We start from the raw sequence: 21,169 nt of genomic DNA on the forward strand, positions 1-21,169 counted from the left end.
TCTCTGAGCCATCAATAAGTTATTATATTTATTTATTTTATGTTTGCTTACTGTATCCTAGCTTCTTGCTTTTCTGTATTATTCTTGGCACTCAATAAGACTGTTGAAGGCTATTGTACTTTCACATTCAATTAAGTGTCATTAAGGATGGAAGGCTGACAGTCCACAATGAGCGAATGTTGGCCTTCTTTGCTGCTGAAGTTCATCAGAGACAGTTTGTCTCAGCGTCCCACACCTTTGGGGGCAGTAGAGCAGACAGGCCTGGTCTTATTGATTCAGCCCATCTGTTCCCAAGGCTTCAGGGCCCTGGAGCATGAGCCTGAACACATGTCTAGCTGAGCCCCTGTCCCGCCCCATTGGGCAGAAGGGACACTCATTCGGTGTTCTTTCCAATGTGCCATGTTCTAGAACCTTCCAAATCTCACTGCTGGACCATCAAGGCAGCTGGTTACTTTCTTCCCCAAATCTTCAATCTTTTCTTTTTCACTCCTCATCAATTATTCTGAAGTCTTTCCCATCGTAAAACCAAACTAAAGCCTTCCTACCTCTGGGTGGAGGACACATGAAACCCCTCTTCCTCCTTCCACAGTACTGGCTGTCCCTCCTTCTTCCCCCCACGCGGTCTTCCGCATCCTCTGAGCTGGGTTTTGCCAAATCTCTCCACCCAAATGGCTCTTGCCAAGGTCACCAACAACCCTGGTACACAATTCTAGCCTTTATCTTGAGTGGACTGGGTGTCTTGGTTCTTGGGCTTCCTGAAGTCACCCTTTACTTCAACAGAGTAACTACTGAATCTCATCACATGCAAGTCCTCAGTGCTCCCCCATGCTTCTGAGGAGCCCCCACCATATACACACCCACACCTGGGGTGTTTGTGTATTTTCACTCTGAAGCCCTGTTCCCATCCCATTCCAGGATCGCCTATGGCTGTCTCCACTCCCAAGACTCTCCAAGCTTTCTCCCCAGCATCATCCCCAGACACGAACCCACCCCCGTCTTCACACCCAAGGACACCACTAACCTAGTGCCAGTGGGTGAGAGACTGTTACTAATGTTTATGGATGATTCCGGGAAATTATAGCCTAGAAGAGAAAACAAAGAAACTGTGTATCAGCCACCAGGTCCCCAAGGCTCTCCAGCCAGCGGCCCCATGGAACCTCTTACCAGAAGCTTCTTTTCTTGGCCATTGTCCACTGCTTTGTTCCTGGAACCTCCTTGCTCATGGAATTTCTCCATATTTTACCCTCTTTTAGACCTGAGCTCACCCCAAAGTCCTATTTCTGAGGCTACCAGGGCCCACAAAAATAACTCTGACTCTCTTATGCTGGGCAATTTCAGTTCCCTTGACTGAGTCTTCCCCTTCAGGCTGCCAGGGTGAGGGTGGGTGCTGGGGGTGAGCCTCCCTGTACTTACCCTGAGGACCCACTGAACACCTCCCAAGCAAAAATGCAGTCTACCCCCTCGGGCTGCACAAAACACGGGCAAAAATTCTGAAGCCAGCTTTTCTTTAGTGGAGTCAATGGTTTGGTATCAAATCCTGGGCTTCCTTCCCCACGGTAGCACATGTGGAGGAGGGTGGAGATCTTCGCAGGAGCCAGCTGTCTGGGTTATGGCGCCTCCCTTGGCCACCATCACATTGCCGTCTCCGTGCTCCGTCTCACCTCTGGCTGTTCATCTGTCTGCTCCTAGGCTCCTCTTCCCTACCTTAAAAAAAAAAACTTTTTATTTTAAAATAGTTTCAGACTTACAGAAGTTGAAACAAAGAATTCTACTATACCTACTCTCAGATTCCCCATGTGTTAACATTTTGTCATATTTGCTTTATCATACTATCTATCCAACCATCCACCCATCCATCCATCCATCCATCTACCCCACCCGCCCACCAATCCACCCATCCATCCATCCATCCATATTACTTTTTTTCTGAACCATATAGAGTCAATTGCTCTCCATAGCCTCTAGGGGAAGAGCCTTTCTGGCCTCAGCTTCTGGTGGCACCAGGCGTTCCTTAACTTGTAGATGTATCTTCACATGGCCATCTTCCCTGTGTGTCTCTGCCTGTGTCTTTTCTTCTCTTTTATAAAGAGTCACTCAGATGGAATTAGGGCCCATCCTACTCCAATATGGCCTCATGTTAACCTAACTGATAACATCTTCAAAGACCCTATTTCCAAACAAGATCATATTCACAGGTACGGGGTTAGGACTTCAACACAGTTCAATCCATAGCACCTGTTGTGACACTTCTCATACTGTTGAAATCAATTATGTTTACTTTGACTCCTCACCCTTGGGCTGTGAGCTCCTCTAGGCCAAGAACCATGCCTTGTCCGTTCCTCGTTGGGAAACCTCAATTAACACATCAGCTGGCCTGAAACACAAGGTCCATAAGGCTTTGTTGAATGAAGAAGTAGGTGACTGAGCGGAGGAGGGAGGGAGACAGGACTCAGACACAGCTTCAGGCTTTTACTGATCAAGGAAAAGTTACCAAGACTCTAGTGACTCAGAGACTTGGAGCAAGTTCTGGGAGTCCAGCTCTCACAGGCCCAGACATCCAGGAGGAACACCAGGAACTGGGTGAGCTATTTCAGAGTCTAAAAGACTTAATTACAGTACAGCACTCATCAGATATCCAAGGTGCCCGTGACCCAGAAGGACTGGGTCTCCAGGTTGCGAATGACTCAAAGGAGCAGGTTTCCAAGGTCCAGGTGACTCAGAGGGTTGGGCTCCTGTGCTCAGGAAGGAGAACTGCCAGATAAGAAAGCAATCAGCAGGGCTCTGCCCAGGTGGCCAACCAATGGCCTAAATCCTCCTTTGACTTGGCAGCCGGTTCGGCCTACAGTTTCCTAGGGAACCGAGGGCCCAGCAATCTGTAGCTCAACTTGGCACTGTGCCTGGGACATTTTATGAGTGCCAGATGGCTGGGTCCTGTGCATTGTCCGTGTTGTGGGGTGGGCGGCTGAGGGTCTGGGGTAGGACTCGGCACTAGGGCTAGGGAAGCCAGAGGAAGACTAGAAACTCCATGGTGGTGAGGGGCACAGGAACAGAGGGGACTTGGAGAGTTACATTAGAGCTGCAGGCAGGAGAGTGAGAGCCTGAAAAGAATCTGGAGCCAGGGGCCAGAGGTTCTAGAAGTCAAGATAAGAAAGTGAGTTTGAGAGATTGGGAGAGACCACATGGTTGGAATCTGGGTCAAGATTATTATTTGCCCCATGAGATTTTTTTTTTTTTTAATTGTGGTGAAAATGTATCTAACAGAACAGATGCTATGTCAACAATGTCTTCGTGTACAATTCAGTAACGTTGGTTACATTCTTTAAGTTGTGCAATCATTCTTGCTCTGCGTTTCCAAATCATTCCACCACTATTAGCATAACCTCAACTCCCCCTAAGCAAAAACTCCCCCCTTTCACCCTCCTCCCACCCCGGTAACCACTAATAACTTTGGTTTCTATGTATTGGCTTCTCTCATGTAAGGGAGCTCATACAGTGTCTGTCCTTTTGAGACTGACTTATTTCACTCAGCATGATGTTTTCAAGGTTCATCCATGTTGTAAGGAGCCCTGGTGGTACAGTAGTTGAGCTCTTGGCCGCGAACCAAAAGGTTGGCAGTTCAAACCCACCTGCTGCTCTGTGGGAGGAAGATATGCCAGTCTGCTTCGGTAAAGATGACAGCCTTGGAAACCCTTTGGGGCCGTTCTACCCTGTCCTATAGGGTCACTGTGAGTCGGAATCCACTCAATGGCCCACATCAACAACATCCATGCTGTGGCGCCCATCAGGATGTCATTCATCTTTATGGCTGAGTAGTGTGTCGCCCCATGAGCTCTTGTCTCTTTTTCTCTGCTGTCTTCTCACTGTACCCTCTCAGCCTAAACACTACCTGGGACAAAAGTCACACTGATCAGGTGATTGTCGGCAGTCGGGAAGGCCACTTGAAGGACAGGAGTCAATGGTGGGACAATGGGCTCTCTCTGTCCCAGAAGGTAGAGACAGTTACACAATGAGAGAAAGAACCATCCTTTACTGAGTTTCTTTTCTAGAATTGATACCTAAGTGAAGGGAAGAAGCCCATAAATACTTAAACAGCCAGGGTACAAGGCTAAGGATGTACCCCAGGACCAGGAACACCTTAGCCAGGTGTAAGAAGGTGATGCAGCTGGCCAGGATGCCCCATTGCTAGCAGACCTGGAGCAGGGAGGGGCTACAGAGGGACCTGGAGGGGGCAGGATCGAGTCTCTAGACCTGTCTTGTCCTGATGAGGCAGGAAATGACTAAACCTACTTACCAGAAGTGAGAATGGCAAGACTACGTCTCACATACTTCGGACATGTTATCAGGAGGGATCATTCCCAGGAGAAGGACATCATGCTTGGTAAAGTTGAGGGTCATAGAAAAAGAGGAAGACCCTCAACGAGATGGATCGACACAGTGGCTGCAACAGTGGGCTCAAGCATAACAATGATTGTGAGGATGGCACAGGACCAGACAGTGTTTCGTTCTGTTGTACACAGGGTCGCTATGAGTCAGAGCTGACTCAACAGCACCTAACAACAACAATAATCACCAAATATTTTCTGTATCGCTCTTGCTCAGTAGATGTGTAGATGACTGTTGTATAGAGCATGTATCCTGGCAGTCTGGACGCAGCTGAGTTAGGTAACAGGGAAGCTGATGTCTATTGTGTGTGGTTGCAGGAGGGCACAAAATGCTCCATGGGCTGGATTTTTTTCTAGTGGCTGTGAGAACTAGGACGTTGGCCCATCTGGGCAGTAATTTGAGGGGCTAGCAGACCAGTGGAAAGGCAGGGAATCAGGGCTGCATTACCTAACAAGCAAGGTATGCAGGGGCTTACTCGTGTGTACTTCCTAATCTGTAGTGCACAATTTCACCTATTTTTCACCACGTCTTTAGTTAACCATGAAGATGAAGACGATGAGAGCCTTGAAATCCAGAAAGAGAAGTTATTTGTGATACTACGGGAATGAGGAATCACACGTCGAGATGGCAGAATCTTAGATGTGGTGAAACCCATGTGAAATCATTGGCTACAGATTAGTAAGCACACACAAGCAAGCCCGTGTGTACCTTGCTTACAGTAAGCCAGTGTGTACCTTGCTTACTGGTTAATCTGCCCCTGCCTGGAATGCTCACCATCAGGAACCAGGGCTACAAGTCCCAGCAGCCTGAGCTCCAGTCACCAGCAGCAAGGACCCCTGGCAACTCTAGGCAGGAAGCCTCCTACCCACAATGCCTGCAGACAGGAAGTGGGAGACACTGAGAGAACCGAGCAGACAGGGAACAAGGCTGCAGGCCAGAAGGGGACGGCAGAGGAAACGGCAGGTTCTGCCATCTCGACAGAGACTGTCCAGGGTTCCTCATTTCTGTAGTTTCACAAATGACTCCTCTTTCTGGGTTTCAAGCCTCCCATTATCATCATTATCATTGACATCTTTGTTATCATCATCATCATATAATTAACATTGTCATCATATCGATACCGGTGGTTCAAACCCCTGCTGAAAATTTGCATTTCTAACAGGTTCCCAGGCGATGCTAATGATGCTGGTTAGGGACCAATTCTTAGAACGTCTAGTAGAGCAGTGATTCTCAAAATTTATCAGCTCTAAGAATCTCCTGGGGAGCTCGTTAAAATGTAGATTCCAATTCAGTGTATCTGGGGTGGAAATGTAAATTCTCAGCAGGAGTGCAAACCAGAAGGAACTAGTTCGAAGCCCTGTTATCAACATCATCATCATCTTGATCATCAGCAACAACATCAAAGTACCATTTATTGAGCGTTTCCTATTTGTTCAATTATTTCACCTAATTCTCATGGAAAGCTATAAGGCAGGAACCGTTATTATCCTCAGATGGGGAAACTGAGGCTCAGCAAGGTTAAGTGACTCACCAAAGGTCATATACCTAGTAAACAGAAGAGCCAGACTTGGATTGAACCAAGGTCTGATGGTCTCCAACTCTGTTAGGTAGCCTAGAGATTAAGTGCACAGATTGTGGAAATGACTCACTTGCCGTGGGCAACTCGGTGACTCAATTTTCTCACCTGTAAAATGCGGATAATGGTGATCATAGAACTGCCTCATAAGGTGCGACTGAGGATGAAGTGAGGAGAAATAAAGTATAACTACTCAAGGAACAGGGTTGCCAGATTTAGCAAATAAAAATACAGGTTGTCCAGTTACATTTGAATTTCAGATAACAATGGAGAAGTTTTTAGAATAAAATGTCTTGAAATATTTTGGACTTACTTATTCTAAAAAAGTATTCATTGTTTTTTATCTAGGATTCAAATTCAGCTGAGCATTCTGTGTTTGAGCTGACAACCCTCCTGAGGAGGCTTCTCTGGGCTGGCCTGGGCTGGCCACCTTGCTCATGCCCTGGGCTCCCAGCCCTGGGGAAGCTTGTTTCCTCCCTGTGGCCATCCCTATCACTGCTGCCACACTTCACGGCTAATTTTCAGAAGCAGATCACCAGGCCTTTCTTCCTAGTCTGCTTAGTCTGGAAACTCTTCTCAAACCTGTCCACCAAGGGCGGCCCTGCTAGTGTTTGAAATACTGGTGGCTTAGCTTCCGGCATAATAGCAACATGCAATCCTCTCCAGTACCACAAACCGACAGGTGGGGAGCACGGACGTTGTTGTCAGCTGCTGTCGAGTCGATTCTGACTCACGGTGACCCCATGTGTGCAGAGTAGAACTGCTCCATAGGGTTTTCAGGGCTGTGACCTTTCAGAAGCAGATCCAGGCCTGTCTTCCGAGGTGCCTCTGGGTGGGTTTGAACCTCTAGCCTTTTGGCTGCTAGTGGAGTGGTTAGCCATTTGCGCCACCCAGGGACTCCCAAAGAGAATGTACAGGTTCCTATAAATCCCTGCTGTTTGAGTTGTTGCAGAAATGGAAGCCTCCGTCCCCCAGGACCCGGCTCAGGCAGGAGCTGCTTCAGTTTTCTCAGCATGGGGGAGTTGGGCTGTCAGAGGGAACAGGAAGCCACAGATCTCCAGGCGACCAGGCCTCCTCCCCACGGAGGCCGCCGCCCAGTTTCACTTCTCTTTCCCACAGAGGGCAGCGGCTTGGGCAGCAGTTTGGTTTTTCTCAGCCAAGGAAGTAGCAGCCACAGGGGAAGGGAGTACAACTCCCCTCAACGGCAGTAAGGAAATGGCAACCAGCTCAGGGACAGGCGTGTTGCCGAAAGGCACTAACGCACTCTGTCACCTCATTTCCGGGGGCTTCAGGTCTGCGCTGAGGGCCAGGGCCTCCCTCGTTATCTGTCCCCTGGGTTGGGGGGCATCCCAAGATGGACACACTGGCCTCTGCCACGCTCGGCATCCTGCTCTTGTCTTTTCCTTTTTCTGGCCCCTGTGGGCCCTTGCAGAGGTGTGGCCTCTGCTGCCCTGCACCATTACAGCAGAGCTTCTAGAACCTGAGCAAGCGTCAAAATCACCTGGGGGGCTTGTTAGAACACAGACTGCCGGCCCCACCCCCAGAGTTTCAGCAGGTCTAGGATGGGGCCCGAGAATTTTCGGTTCCTTCAAGTTCTTAGGGGAAGTTGACACTGCCGATCCTGGGCCACCCTTTAAGAACTCCTGTACCAAAGTATCAGGGTCAGCAGGAGATTAAGGTTCTGAGAGGCCTCTTTGGCCCTCAGCCCCTGATTTCCAGGCCTCTAGGAGCCCTGGTGGCATAGAGGTTAAGAGATCGGCTGCTAACCAGAAGGTCGGCAGTTCAAATCCACCAGCAGCTCCTTGGAAACCCTATGGGGCAGTTCTACTCTGTCCTGTAGGGTCGCTATGAGTTGGAACCGGCTTGACAGCACCCAACAACAACAATAGGAAGTCGAGGGATCCCACGTCAGAATGACACCCCTGTGTGCCCCCACTCATTACGGCTGGGAGCCCTGTGGGTAGAAGGACGTCAGCTAAGTCATTACAGGTCCAGAGTTTATCATGCGCCTTCACAAGGCAAGAGATCGTGGGGGAAACTTTCTGAGGCCAAGTCTTTCCACTCAGTATGCTGATCATTTGACTGGTGAAACCAAATGAGAAGTCCAGGTAACATTTTATCGTTTATGATGTCATCAGCCCCCCTGTGGTGGGTGCTGTGGGCAGGAAGCGCTGGTGGCTGCTGGCTGTCAGCTGGGTTCCTTCCCAGAAAGTGCCCTCCTTCCCCCAAGGCAGCCCACACACCCAGTGACCGGTCAGTGCTGGTACATGGCCCTATTATGGATTGAATAGTGTGCCCCCCAAAGATCCATTCAAGCTCTAATCCCCAGGACCTGTGAACATGCCCTTGTTTGGTAATAAAGTCTTGGCAGATGTTGTCAATTAGCATGAAGACATACTAGAGTAGGGTGGGAACTAAATGGAGTCAACAAACCCAATGCTGTTGAGTTGATTCTGACTATGGAGTGGTGTTCTCTAAAAGAAGAGAACAGACACAGGAAGACGGCATGTGAAGAGGGGCAGAGAATGGAGTGATGCTGCCACAAGCCAAGGAACGCCTGGGGCCACCAGGACCTGGGAGAGACAAGGAAGGATCTTCCCCGAGAGGCTTCAGAGAGAGCAAGGCCCTGCTGACACCTTGATTTTAGACTTCTAGCCTCCGGAACTTATAAGCCCCAGTGTGTGTTACTTCATTACGGCAGTCCTAGGAAACGAATGCTGGCTTCCTTGTCCAATTCTGGACAGTTCTGCGGGACCGGCTGCTCCAGAGCTCCCTGGGGGAAAAGCTGAGGGCTTTGTTGCCGCTATATCACAGCTCCACTTCTCCCTCTACCCACCTGCTTCCTACACACATACACACACCAGCAATTGATCCAGAGGGCACTCCCCAGTAAGCTGCCGGTGTGTAAATCTCTGTCACACTGTCAGTTTCCCTGGGAACTTGAGACACGGATTTGTCCCCAAATCTGGGAAGCTTGTACAGATGATAAGTGCTTCTAGAATCCAGAGGAGGGCGCTATCGCCAGGACCTGGTGTTCACACAAACAGGAAGTGGGTCTGAGAGTGGAAGGTTCTGACTTCCCCACTCCGTCTGCACTGGCTTCCTGCTCCTGTAATTCCGGGGAGCCCACCTCAAGGTCCTGGTGCTCAGCCTTGCCCAGGCTCCGACCCACCCTCCTCTCTGCTGGACTCAGCTTTCCCTCCCCACCTTGTGCTCCTTCACACCGTTCCCTATACCGCCTGTCTCTCAGCCTCGCCTGCTGGTCATCATGTCAACACCACTCATGTGGATGCCGTCTTCACCAAGAGTTACAGTGAAAAAAAAGGACATCTGGAAGAAAAATGTTGCTAGAACTCGGATGTAAATCTTTTTTTTTAAATTTTTTTAGTAATCTTTTATTGTGTTTTCAGTGAAAGTTTACACAGCAAATTAGTTCCCGTTCGACAATTTCTACACACATTGTTCAGGGACATTAGTGACACTTTCCACAGTGTGTCGTCGTTCTCTTTAATTGTGTTCTGGCTGTTCTGTTTCCAGTGCTGTAGTCTCCCTGCCCCCTCATCTTCTCATCTGCGTAAGTCTCCGTAGGGGTCCCCCACGAAGCATCCTGTGAGTTCGTGGAAAGCAAAAAAGCCCTTTGACGTTACATGTGAGGTGCCCAGAGGGCTTCTAGGTGTAAGGATCAGTGTCCTTGACGACAGTGGCTTCTGCTTCCACTTGGGGATCTCCCTGATGGGGTGAGGATCACCCTCACTGTGCAAACACATAGTGGGCGCTCAACGAGTACAGGGTAGGGAAAGTGGGAACCCCTCCATTGCCGGATCCACTGCCTCCTCTGGGTGAAGGAGCCAGCGGACGGCCAGCTGAGCGTTTCTGGACAAATAGCACAGATGACATCTGCTCATTTAGAGATTTTAAAAGTAGTCCCACAAAAGAACAAATATCATACGATCTCGCTTATGTGAAGTACCTAGAATAGGCAAATGCATAGAGACCAGATTTTCTGAGTGGTTACCAGGGGCTGGGGGAAGGAGGATGTGTGGAGGTACTGCTCAGTGGGCACTGAGTCTCTGTTCCGGGCAATGAAAAAGTTTTGGAAATAAATAGTGGTGATGGTTGCACAACATGGTGGATGTAATTAATGTCACTAAATTGTACCCTTAAAGTGGTTAAAATGGCAAATTTTATGTTCTGTGTATTTTACCACAATAAAATTTTAAACATGCTTTCATCGTACCAAGACCAGCTGCCGTTGAGTTGACTCTGACTCATGGCGACTCCGTGTGTGTCATAGTAGAACTGTGCTCCATAAGGTTTTGGTTTTTTTTTTTTTAAATTGTGCTTTAGGTGAAAGTTTACTGAGTAAATTAGTTTCTCATTCAATAATTTATACACAAAGTGTTCCATGACATTGGTTGTCATCCTTGCAATGTGTCAGCACTCTCCCCATTTCCACCCTGAGTTCCCTGTTTCCATTCATCTGGTTCCTGTCCCTTCCTGCTTCTCACACCACTGGTCTGTCAGTTTGTTGTACAGTGGTGGCTTGCGTGTTGCTGTGATGCTGGAAGCTATGCCACTGGTATTTGAAATACCACCAGGGTCACCCATGGTGGACCAGTTTCAGCAGAGCTTCCAGACTAAGACAGACTAGGAAGAAGGACCTGGTGATCTACTTCTAAAAAAACTGTTGAGTGAAACCCTTACTAATAGCAGCAGAACATTGTCTGACATAGTGCCAGGAGACGAGCCCTTCAGGTTGGAAGACAACTCGAAATACGACTGGGGAAGATATACTTCCTCAAAGTAGAGTCAACCTTAAAGATGTAGATGGAGTAAAGCTTTCAGGACCATCATTTGCTGAGGCGGCACGACTCAAAAAGAGAAGAAATAGTTGCAAACATCCATTAATAATCAGAAATGTGTGAAGTATGAATCTCAGAAAATTGGAAGATGTCAAAAATGAAATGCAGTGCATAAAGATCGATATCCTAAGCATTAGTGAGTTGAGATGGATTGGTATTGGCCATTTTCATTCGGACAATCATATGGTCTACTATTCTGGGAATGACCAACTGAAGAGGAACAGCATCACATTCATCGTCAATAAGAACACTTCAAGATCCGTCCTGAAGTACAACACTATCAGTAATAGGATAATATGCATATGCCTCTAAGGAAAACCAGTTACTACAACTATTATTCAAATTTACGCACCAACCTCTAATGCCAAAGATGAAGAAATTGCAGATTTTTTCTTACCAACTTCTGCAGTCTGAAATTGATCAAACATGCAATCAAGATGCATTGATAATTACTGGTGATTGGAATGCAAAAGTTGGAAATAAAGAAGGATCAGTAGTTCGAAAATATGGTCTTGGTGATAGAAATGATGCTGGAGATCAAATGATAGAATTTTGCAAGCCCAACGACTTCTTCATTGTAAATACCTTTTTTCAACAACATAAACAGTGTCTTTACTCGTGGACCTCACCAGATGGAATACGCAGGGATCAAATTGACTACATCTGTGGGAAGAGACAATGGAGAAGCTCAATATCATTAGTCAGACCAAGGCCAGGGGTCAAGTGCAGAACAGACCATCAATTGCTCATATGCAAACTAGAGTTGAAGCTGAAGAAAATGAAAACAAGTCCACGAGAGCCAAAGTACAACCTTTAGTATATCCCACTTGAATTTGGAGACCATCTCAAGAATAGATTTGATGCACTGAACTCCAGACGAGTTGTAGAATGTTATCAAGGACATCATACATGAAGAAAGCAAAAGATCATTAAAAAGACAGGAAAGAAAGAAAAAACCAAAATGGATGTCAGAAGAGACTCTGAAACTTGCTCTTGAACATCCAGTAGCTAAAGTGAATGGAAGAAATGATCACGTAAAAGAGCCAAACAGAAGATTTCAAAGGGCACATCGAGAAGACAAAGGATTATAATGACATGTGCAAAGACCTGGAGTTAGAAAACCAAAAGGGAAGAACACACTTGGCGTTTCCCAAGCTGAAAGAAATGAAGAAAAAATTAAAGTCTCAAGTTACAATATTGAAGGATTCTATGGGCAAACTATTGAACCACACAAGAAACATCAAAAGAAGAGGGAAGGGATACACGGAGTCACTGTACTGAAATGACATTCAGTCATTTCAGAAGGTAGCATATGATGAAGAACCAATGTTACTGAAGGAAGAAGTCCAAGCTGCACTGAAGACATTGGTGAAAAACAAGGCTCCAGGAGTTGACGGAATACCAAAGGAGATGTTTCAACAAATAGAGGCAGCACTGGAAGTGTTCACTCATCTATGCCAAGAAATTTGGAAGACAGCTACCTGGTCAACTTACTGGAAGAGATTCATATCTGTGCCCATTCCAAACAAAGGTGATCCAACAGAATACAGAAATTGTTGAATAATGTCATTAGTATCACACACAAGTAAAATTTTGTTGAAGATCATTCAAAAATGGTTGCTGCAGTACATTGACAGGGAACTGTCAGAAATTCAAGCTGGATTCAGAAGAGGATGTGGAATGAGGATATCATTGCTGACATCAGATGGATCTTGGCTGAAAGCAGAGAATACCAAAAAGATGTTTACCTGTGTTTTATTGACTATGCAAACGCATTCAACTGTGTGGATCATAACAGATAATGGGTAATATTGTGAAAAACGACAATTCTGGAACACTTAATTGTGCTCATGAGGAATCTGTACATAGACCAAGAGGCAGTTGTTCGAACAGAACAAGGGGATACTGCATGGTTTAAAGTCAGGAAAGGTGTGCGTCAGGGTTGTATCCTTTCACCATACTTACTCAGTCTGTATGCTGACCAAATAATCCGGGAAGCTGGACTGTATAAAGAGGAACGCAGCATCAGGATTGAGGGAGACTCATGAAAAACCTGCAATATGCAGGTGACACAACCTTGCTTGCTGAAAGTGAAGAGGACTTGAAGTACTTACTGATGAAGATCAAAGACTGCAGCTTTCAGTATGGATTACACCTCAACATAAAGAGAACAAATATCCTCACAACTGGACCAATAAGCAACATCATGGTAAATGGAGAAAAATTGAAGTTGTCAAGGGTTTCATTTTACTTGGATCCACAATCAGTGCCCAAAGAAGCAGCAGTCAGGAAATCAAATGACGTATTGCATTGGGCAAATCTGTTGCAAAAGACCTCTTTAAAGTGTTCTAAAGCAAAGATGTCACTTTGAGGACTAAGTTGCACCTGACCCAAGCCATGGTGTTTTCAATCGTGTCATATGCATGTGAAAGCTGGATAATGAATAGGGAAGACTGAAGAAGAATTGATGCGTTTGAATTATGGTGTCAGTGAAGAATATTGACTACACCATGGACTTCCAGAAGAAAGAACATACAGCCAGAATGCTCCGTAGAAGTGAAGATGGTGAGATTTTGTCTCATGTATTTTGGACATGTTATTAGGAGGGACCAGTCCCTGGAGAAGGACATCATGCTTGGTAAAGTAGAGGGTCAGCAAAAAAGAGGAAGTTCCTCAAGGAGATGGATTGACACATTGGCTGCAACAACGGGCTCAAACATAGTAACAGTTGTGAGGACCAGTCAGTGTTTTGTTCTGTTGTACATAGGTTCACTATGAGTCAGAATCAACTCGACAGCACCTAATAATAACAACCTGCCTTTTCATCTTCACTCTTGAGCAAACATTGCCCTTTTGGTCTCGTCTACTTGATTGTTCCAAGAAACCCTTTTCTCATGGGTCTTATCATTTATTTTTATAGGCCTGTCTGTTATTTTGGAGCACTGGTGGTGCAGTGGTTAAGAGCTTGGTTGCTAACCCAAAGATCAGTAGTTCAAGTCCACCAGCCACTCCTTGGAAACCCTATGGAGCAGTTCTTCTCTGTCCTATAGGGTCACTATGAGTCAGAATCGACTCGACAGCAACGAATTTTTGGTTTTGGTCTGTTATTTGGCTGAAAGGTGATCTCCAGGAGTGGCTTCTGATCCAGGTTAGAAGGGTGACTCAGGGCCGGCCATAGTCTTGAGTGTTTCTCCAGTCTGTATCAGACCAATAAGTCTGGTCTTTTTTATGAATTTGGATTTTGTTCTACATTTTTCTCCTGCTCTATTCTGAACTCTCTATTGTGATCCCAGTCAGAGTGGTTGCTAGTGGTAGCTGGGCACCATCTAGCTCTTCTGGTCTCAGGCTAGTGGAGGCTATGTTTCGTGTGGGCCGTTAGTCCTTTGGACTAATTGCTTACTTGAGTCTTTGGCTTTCTTCACTCTCCTTCGCTCCAGACAGGAAGAGACCAATAGCTGTATCTTAGATGGGCTCCCTAGGGTTTTCGTGGCTGTGACCTTTTGAAAGTAGATCACCATGCCTTTCTCCTGAGGCATTTCTGGGTAGATATGAACCACCAACCTTTCACTTAGCAGCCAAGCATGTCAACCATTTGTACCACCCAGGCATTCCAGTCCCACCGTAGGCATTTCTGAAAGGAGAGAGGTTTAGGGTTTTATATGCTGGTGTAAATTTTGGGATTTTAAGTGTGTGTGTTGAGGTAGGGGGATATGAATCAGAGGTTTAGCAGAATTCCTTCGTTTTGAACTGAGAGGGAAACAGCGGAATCAATGAGTACGTTAAACTCAGTGCTATGAGTTTAATATACTCAGTTTTCCCTCCTGAGTATGTGCAGGACCTCACACTAGGCTGATAAAATGTTGGCTTAAAAACACTGTCTGGCTGGACAACACGATGAGCGTACTTTATGTCACTGAACTATACATGTGAAGATTGTTGAAACGGCAAATGTCTTGTTACCTATATATTTACCACAATTAACAAAAAAAAAGGATTAAAAAAAAAATTGTCCCACCACGTTTTGGTGAGGCCTTTGCAAGCTGTGGTCCTGGTTACCTCAGAGTTTGCAAGACCTACAAATGAGAAAGAAGTGGGTCTCTTTGGAAAGCTCAGGTGTCCCCGAAGGCTTCGAAGCCCTCCCACTGACAGCCAAATTGGCCTCTTGTCCCTTTGGGTGGGTGCCGTCCCTGGACACCCCCTCACTGACCCTCTGTCACAGTGCCTGTGACTGTAGAGTGTCTTCTCGTTCACGAGTCTGTCTGTCTCTAGCCTGTGAGCTCGGCAGGGGCAGGGGCCCTGAGCTCAGTGCCTGGCCCGCTGGAGGGGCTTACTGAATATTTACAGAGTGGATGAGTAACTTCCATATGTTTGTTCAAGAAATCATTGAGCATGGGGAAGACAGTTCATTTTAATTTGGATGAAACGTCATTTTCCCCAAATCCTGGAAGGTGACAAAAAATGAAACAAAAAAGCAGAAATTTATGTCAGTGACAAGCCCGCAAAACAAGACCGATTAGACAAGTGGGAAAAAGATGTTCTCCGAGAACCTGGGCTTGTTTTAGTCTGAGCTCCTTTTCTGGAATTCACAGCTCTCTGTATCTTTTGGACACCGTGGGAGACACTGAGTGTGGAGAACATAATGACTTCCTTTGTTTCAATCCAGGCTGATTTTTTCCCTCAGCTCTTAGAGTCTCATAAATTGTCCAGAAAAGACAACCTAGATTCCTTCAGCATCTTGTTGCTCTCTTCGCTACAAAATTCAAAACATTTACGAGCAACGCCAGCTGGTAGATTCATAGTTAATGCTTAGGTAGACTGTACTGTTAGACTTATCATGTAGAATGGTCTATGAGCAAGTTACGCATTATAATATTCTCAAACATCAAACTGATTTTGGATCTTTTAAAAGATATGGATGTATATTTCCCAGGTAATATATTTCTTTCCCCCGCTAAATTTCTCTGTTCCCCTTTTTATCCAGTAACTGCTGAGGGCCTGCTGGGAGGTGTGAGGATGGCTGGGGAGCTGGGGAGAGGCTGGAGGAGCTCCAAGACGAAGCTCTTTGCAAGGGAAGGAGGAGGTTTGTGTGGTCAGAGGATGGAAAGAGGGAGGAGTCAGCAAAGAAGACCAGGCAAGAAAAGCTCTGCCCGCGTTGTTGTCCTTGCTAACTGCCATCCAGTTGGCCTGACTCATGGAGACCTCTAGGGTTTTCATTGACTGGTTTTCGGAAGTTGTCTGACTCAGACTAGAAGCTCTGCTGAAACTTGCTCAGCATCAACATGCAAGCCTCCACGGACAGGTCAGTGGTGACTGCACATGAAGTGCATTGGTGGGAGTCGAACCCGGTCTCCCACGTGGAATGTGAGAATTCTACCACTGAACCACCCTCCGCCTTAATCACTGCTCGCTGGACTCCAGGCTGTGTGCTGCCTGAGTAAATGACATCATCTACTCAGCCCAGCCTGGTCAACAGGTGTTGTTCTCATGGAAGTTTCCAGGCCTGAGGTATCCTGGGGTACGAGGAATTGGAATGCCAGGGGCACAAGAAGTCCTCATTAAAAAAATTCTCCTTGGGACACGGAATTTAAACTTCTCACTGAGTGGGAGTTTGCTCCTGGTTTTCCTGAATGACTCAAATGTTTGCTTCAGACAATGACAGAGAGTATCTTGCTTGAATCATTGGATTTCTGTTATTTTTGTTCAGATGTGGGTGGGTAATATGACTCAGTATTTTTCCAGGAGATGTGAAAATTATATTGCCTATTTCGGATCATTTCATGCTGAGATCCGGAACATTTTTTCTTGAATTTCAAGGCTTGGAGCTCGGGGAAGTTATGTTTTATTATGCCTTTCGGTGCTTTCAGATCTTTTCCCAGATAAAGTTTTAAGGGAAAATTACTCAGTGATAGCTCCATCTAAATTATGAAGTAAAATTTGAATTACAATTTATTTCTACAATTTTAAGATAAAAGGTCTGCTAAATCTAGCAGTGTGCTTGCCATCCCTATTCTGAAAAAAAACTAGTGAAGAACGTGGGTGTTTAGGCTTCCTAAGGTGGCTGGAACTACCACAAAGTGGGTAGTTAAAATAACAGAAATTTGTTCTCTCACAGTTCTGGAGGCTAGAAGCCAGATGCAGGGTGTCACCAGGGCCATGCTCTCTCTGAAGACTCTGAGGGAAGATCCTTTCCTGCCTCTCTGGGCTTCTGGTAGCCCCAGGTGCTTCCTTGGCTTGTAGCTGGGGCAAAACTCTCTCTCTGTCTTCACATGGCTGTCTCCCTGTGTGTCTCTTCTCTTTCGTGAGGACACCGCTCAGACTGGATGAAGGCCTACCCTACTCGGTATGACCTCATGTTAACCTGACAACATCTTCAAAGACTCTGTTTCCAAACAAGGTCCAATTCACAGGTACAGGGGTTAAAACTTCCATTTAAATCTTTCGGGGACACAATTCATTCCATAACAGTGGGGTTAGGTAGAGCCCTGAAGGTCAGCTAATTAAAAGCCTTATCTTTGGGATAAGGTCTGAGGGATGTGTGAATACCCTCGGACCAGTTACCCAGCTTCTTCTTGGGCACCTGCCTCTCTGACAGCTACATTCTGCTTGGATGCGTCAGTGATGGGGGTCTTTTTGGTACAAGGCAGTACCCCTTCTGGACAGCACTGAAATCTGCCCCTCTGTAGCTTCCAAGCATGGATCCTCCTTCTGATCCCTATTCTCTGGAATCTCTACAGAATGATTCTGTAGCAGAGTGGTGGTTCTTGAAATACTTACTGCTGTGTTTTCCCTCATGATAAAGCAGGTCCTGTTCCAGAAGCCTTTGGACCATTAATAGTAGACCAAGAGGCTGAGGCAGACTCTCTGGGGAAGGAGAGGGCACCTAGGAATCAGAAAGCTGTACCACTTCCTTTCTTTCAGGTAGGACGATTGGGGGGGAAAACGCGGAGTCATCTTGGTGTATGCGTATGTGTGTGTGTGTGTTGAGTAAGCTGTAGAGCAGAGCACAGGGGGAACCGTGTCAGATTCTGGTGCTCTCACTGCCCACCCACCCCACTCCCCCCAGCCCTGAGTCCACTCTGGGAGGAATCACTGAGTGGCAGTGGAAACACCTGGAGAGTTCTAGCTAGAGGCAGATTTACCGTGAAGCTAAGGAAGCTTAAGTCTCAGGGCGCCTCACTTGCTGGGGCTTCTCCCAATACCCTGGGAGGGGCCCTACCAATTGTTCATATAATTTTGCGAAAGATCTATTAACAGCAATCAACTGCTGTCTCTTTCCACTCCGTCTCCCTCTCACGTTCACTCTGGTGGTCTGAGAGCAGCCGCAGGCATTTTGACATCCAGTTAAGGGGCATTTGTGTGGAGATTTCTTTTGTCAGGGTTTTGTGGGGCATATTTGTATAGGTCACATCAGATCTGTGTATAGTTACGCTATGACTAGCCGTCCTGGGGTAGAAATGGCCACCAGGCAGAGGTGTCCTTTCGTTAGCTGCCATCAGGTTGACTCCGACTCGCAGTGACCCTGTGTATGACGGAAGGAAACGTTGCCCGGTCCTGCGCCGTCTTCATGATCACTGGTATGGCTGAGCCCACTGTTGTGCCAGCCCATCTCGTAGCGGGTTTCCTCATTCTCACTGACCCTCTACTTTACCAAACATGCCGAACTTTTCTAGTGATTGATCTTTTCCGATGATGTGTCCAAAGTAAGTGAGCCCAAATCTCGCCATCCTCACTTCTAGTAAATGTTTCACAACCAGACTTGTAATGTTTGACAATTTCCATGGTGTAAATACTTCCACTGTGGCCTATTTTAAGCTATTCATGTGACATCACTGAACACAGAGTTGGGAAGAGATGTGCAGGGGCACACCGTTCATACGGTGTTTGCACCATACAGATACAACAGACGTAGATGACCCCAAGAGCAAGGGTTGGTTGGTTTACGATCCACCTAAAGGATTGGCTGGGGGGCCCCACCTTTACCTGGATTGGTTAGGGAGACAGCCAAGGCCACTTAGGCCTAGTCCCTAATTTGGTTTTAAACTTGATACTTGTCCTAGAGACCAGGGGATAGCCTGGGTTCTTGAGTTTAGTTTCCCTTGGATTCTCTGTTACTATGTCATCTTCAGCATATAGAGGAAAGAGACTGTGAAGTCACACAGACCTGGGTTCAAATCTTACCTGCTCCTCTTGCTAGCTGCATAACCTTAGACAAGTTAAGTCCCATTTTCCACAAAGGATGGTAATACCAGCCTCATTAAGGTTGTTGTAGGGATTAAAAGCATCTGCTACCTTGTCTCTGCTTCCACTGCCAACGGCTTTTTTCTTTCTTTTGCATTGCCGCCTGCTTTTACTGCTTCCTTTGGACAGTAGGCTTTTTTTTTTTTTTTTCCTGACAAACTGACCCTTCTCTACCTGGGTCTGTTTCTCCCATATTTTGAGATTTCCCTTTGGACCCACTAACGAAGGTGAGTCTAGTTTCGAATAGAGAATCTTTCTAGTCTGCCCAATCCTGCTTCACATAAGTGGGTCACATCAACACTGAGTCCCACGCGCCACCTTTTTTGGCAGAAGCTATTTTCTAGTTCCAAGACGTCTCCTGATAAGAGAGATGAAAACAAAACAGACGTAAAGCGATTTGGCTTTATCATCTGTCAGTATTGCACCATCTGCCCCCAGCACCAAGCCTCCCCTTTCCTTGTTTTCTTCCTCCCTCTAAATATAGATTAAAGAGCCCTCCTAGTTGTCTTAACTTACGGTGGCCAGCTCATCCTGGCTTTGATCTTCCTGACACCTTTTCTACAAGTCTGTGATGCAATTTTGTGTTTGTTCTTGATTCCGAGTCCACTAGAAGACTTAGCTTCTCAGAGCTCCCTGTGTACCTGACGATTAACGCTTTGCTCACTGTTTCTTGCTCCTGTAAATTATAAGTTTCTTAAAAGCAGGAACCATTTTTATATTTCTTTCATTTCCTGCAGGACAGCTAGTCTAGTGCCTTACAGGAAACAGACCTCTGTAAAATCTTATTACCCAACTTAATTTCTGTTTCCTACATGCTAACAGAATTCTTTCTCAAACACGTGGGAATATATACTTCTTTCCCATAAGGCTAACGATACATTAATTACTGTTTTGTAATACTTAAGCAAAAGATAGTTGGAAATTCTGAACTCTGTCTCATTTACTATGAAGAAATATAGTCCGTGATATTTTACAGCTTCTGTACAATTATAAAACAAAACTAAAGCCTCAAACCCTTTTTGGTTTAATATTAATTTCTTAATTAGAATCCATGAAGGAATAAACCTGTGAAGTGATAAAATTAAGAGGCAAGACTCACAATTTAACTAAATTTACAGGTTTAATAAGCTGTAAATTAGTTATCCAAGGGCAAAAACGATTATAAGAAGTGCAGGAAGATTTTAAAGACAATATCTGAACTTATTACATATGTACTCAATATTGCGATTTTCAGGTCACATAATAATTACTTGTTAGTTAGCTTCAATTTGAAACAGATTCTTTAAGTTTTAAAAATATTTGTTTCTTAACTATTAGAAGCCACTGTGAATTGATATCAGTCAGAAAGGAGGATGAACATCCCTGAAATAATAATAGAAACAAAGTTTATTAAGAACTTGTCCAGAATTTTCTGTTGTAGCATTTAATCAGCTTTTTCTTTATACCTGCAATGTTGCTAAACACACTGCCTCGGCTGCTTAACAAATGTTTGTGGGTTTTGATTCACTAGGGATTTTTCCACTGTCTCTCATTCAGTCCTCTTTACAGATACACATCACAACCTCATCTATTGGTAAGTACTATCTTGATTAAGGAGCCCTGGCGGCTCAGTGGTTAAGAGCTGCAGCTGCTAACCAAAAGATCGGCAGTTCGAGTCCACCAGCTGCTCCTTGGAAGCTTTATGAGGCAGTTCTACTCTGTCCTATAGGGTCCCTATGAGTCAGAATCGTAACTGACTCAACGGCAACAGGTTTGGTTTTGGTATTACTATTTTGATTAAGGAGCCCTGGTGTCCCAGTGGTTAAGGTGCTCATCTACTAACCGAAACGTCAGCAGTTCTAAGCCACCTGCCGCTCCGTGGGAGAAAGATGTGGCAGTCTGTTTCCATAAAGATTTACAGCGTTGGAAACCCTATGGGGCAGTTCTACCCTGTCCTATAGGGTCGCTGTGAGTTGGAATCGACTCGATGGCCATGGGTAATGGGTTTATTTCAATTATTTGGTTTGCTTCTTATAAACTAAAAAACCGAATACCTAACATTAAGAAAAAAAAATCAAGATAAAAAAAATCTTCTCGAGGTGGGAGTAAAACTTCCTTAAGCTGCTTGAAA

This window comes from Trichechus manatus, unplaced genomic scaffold, assembly GCF_000243295.1.
Source record: "Trichechus manatus latirostris isolate Lorelei unplaced genomic scaffold, TriManLat1.0 scaffold00093, whole genome shotgun sequence".
NCBI classification, from domain to species: Eukaryota; Metazoa; Chordata; class Mammalia; order Sirenia; family Trichechidae; genus Trichechus; species Trichechus manatus.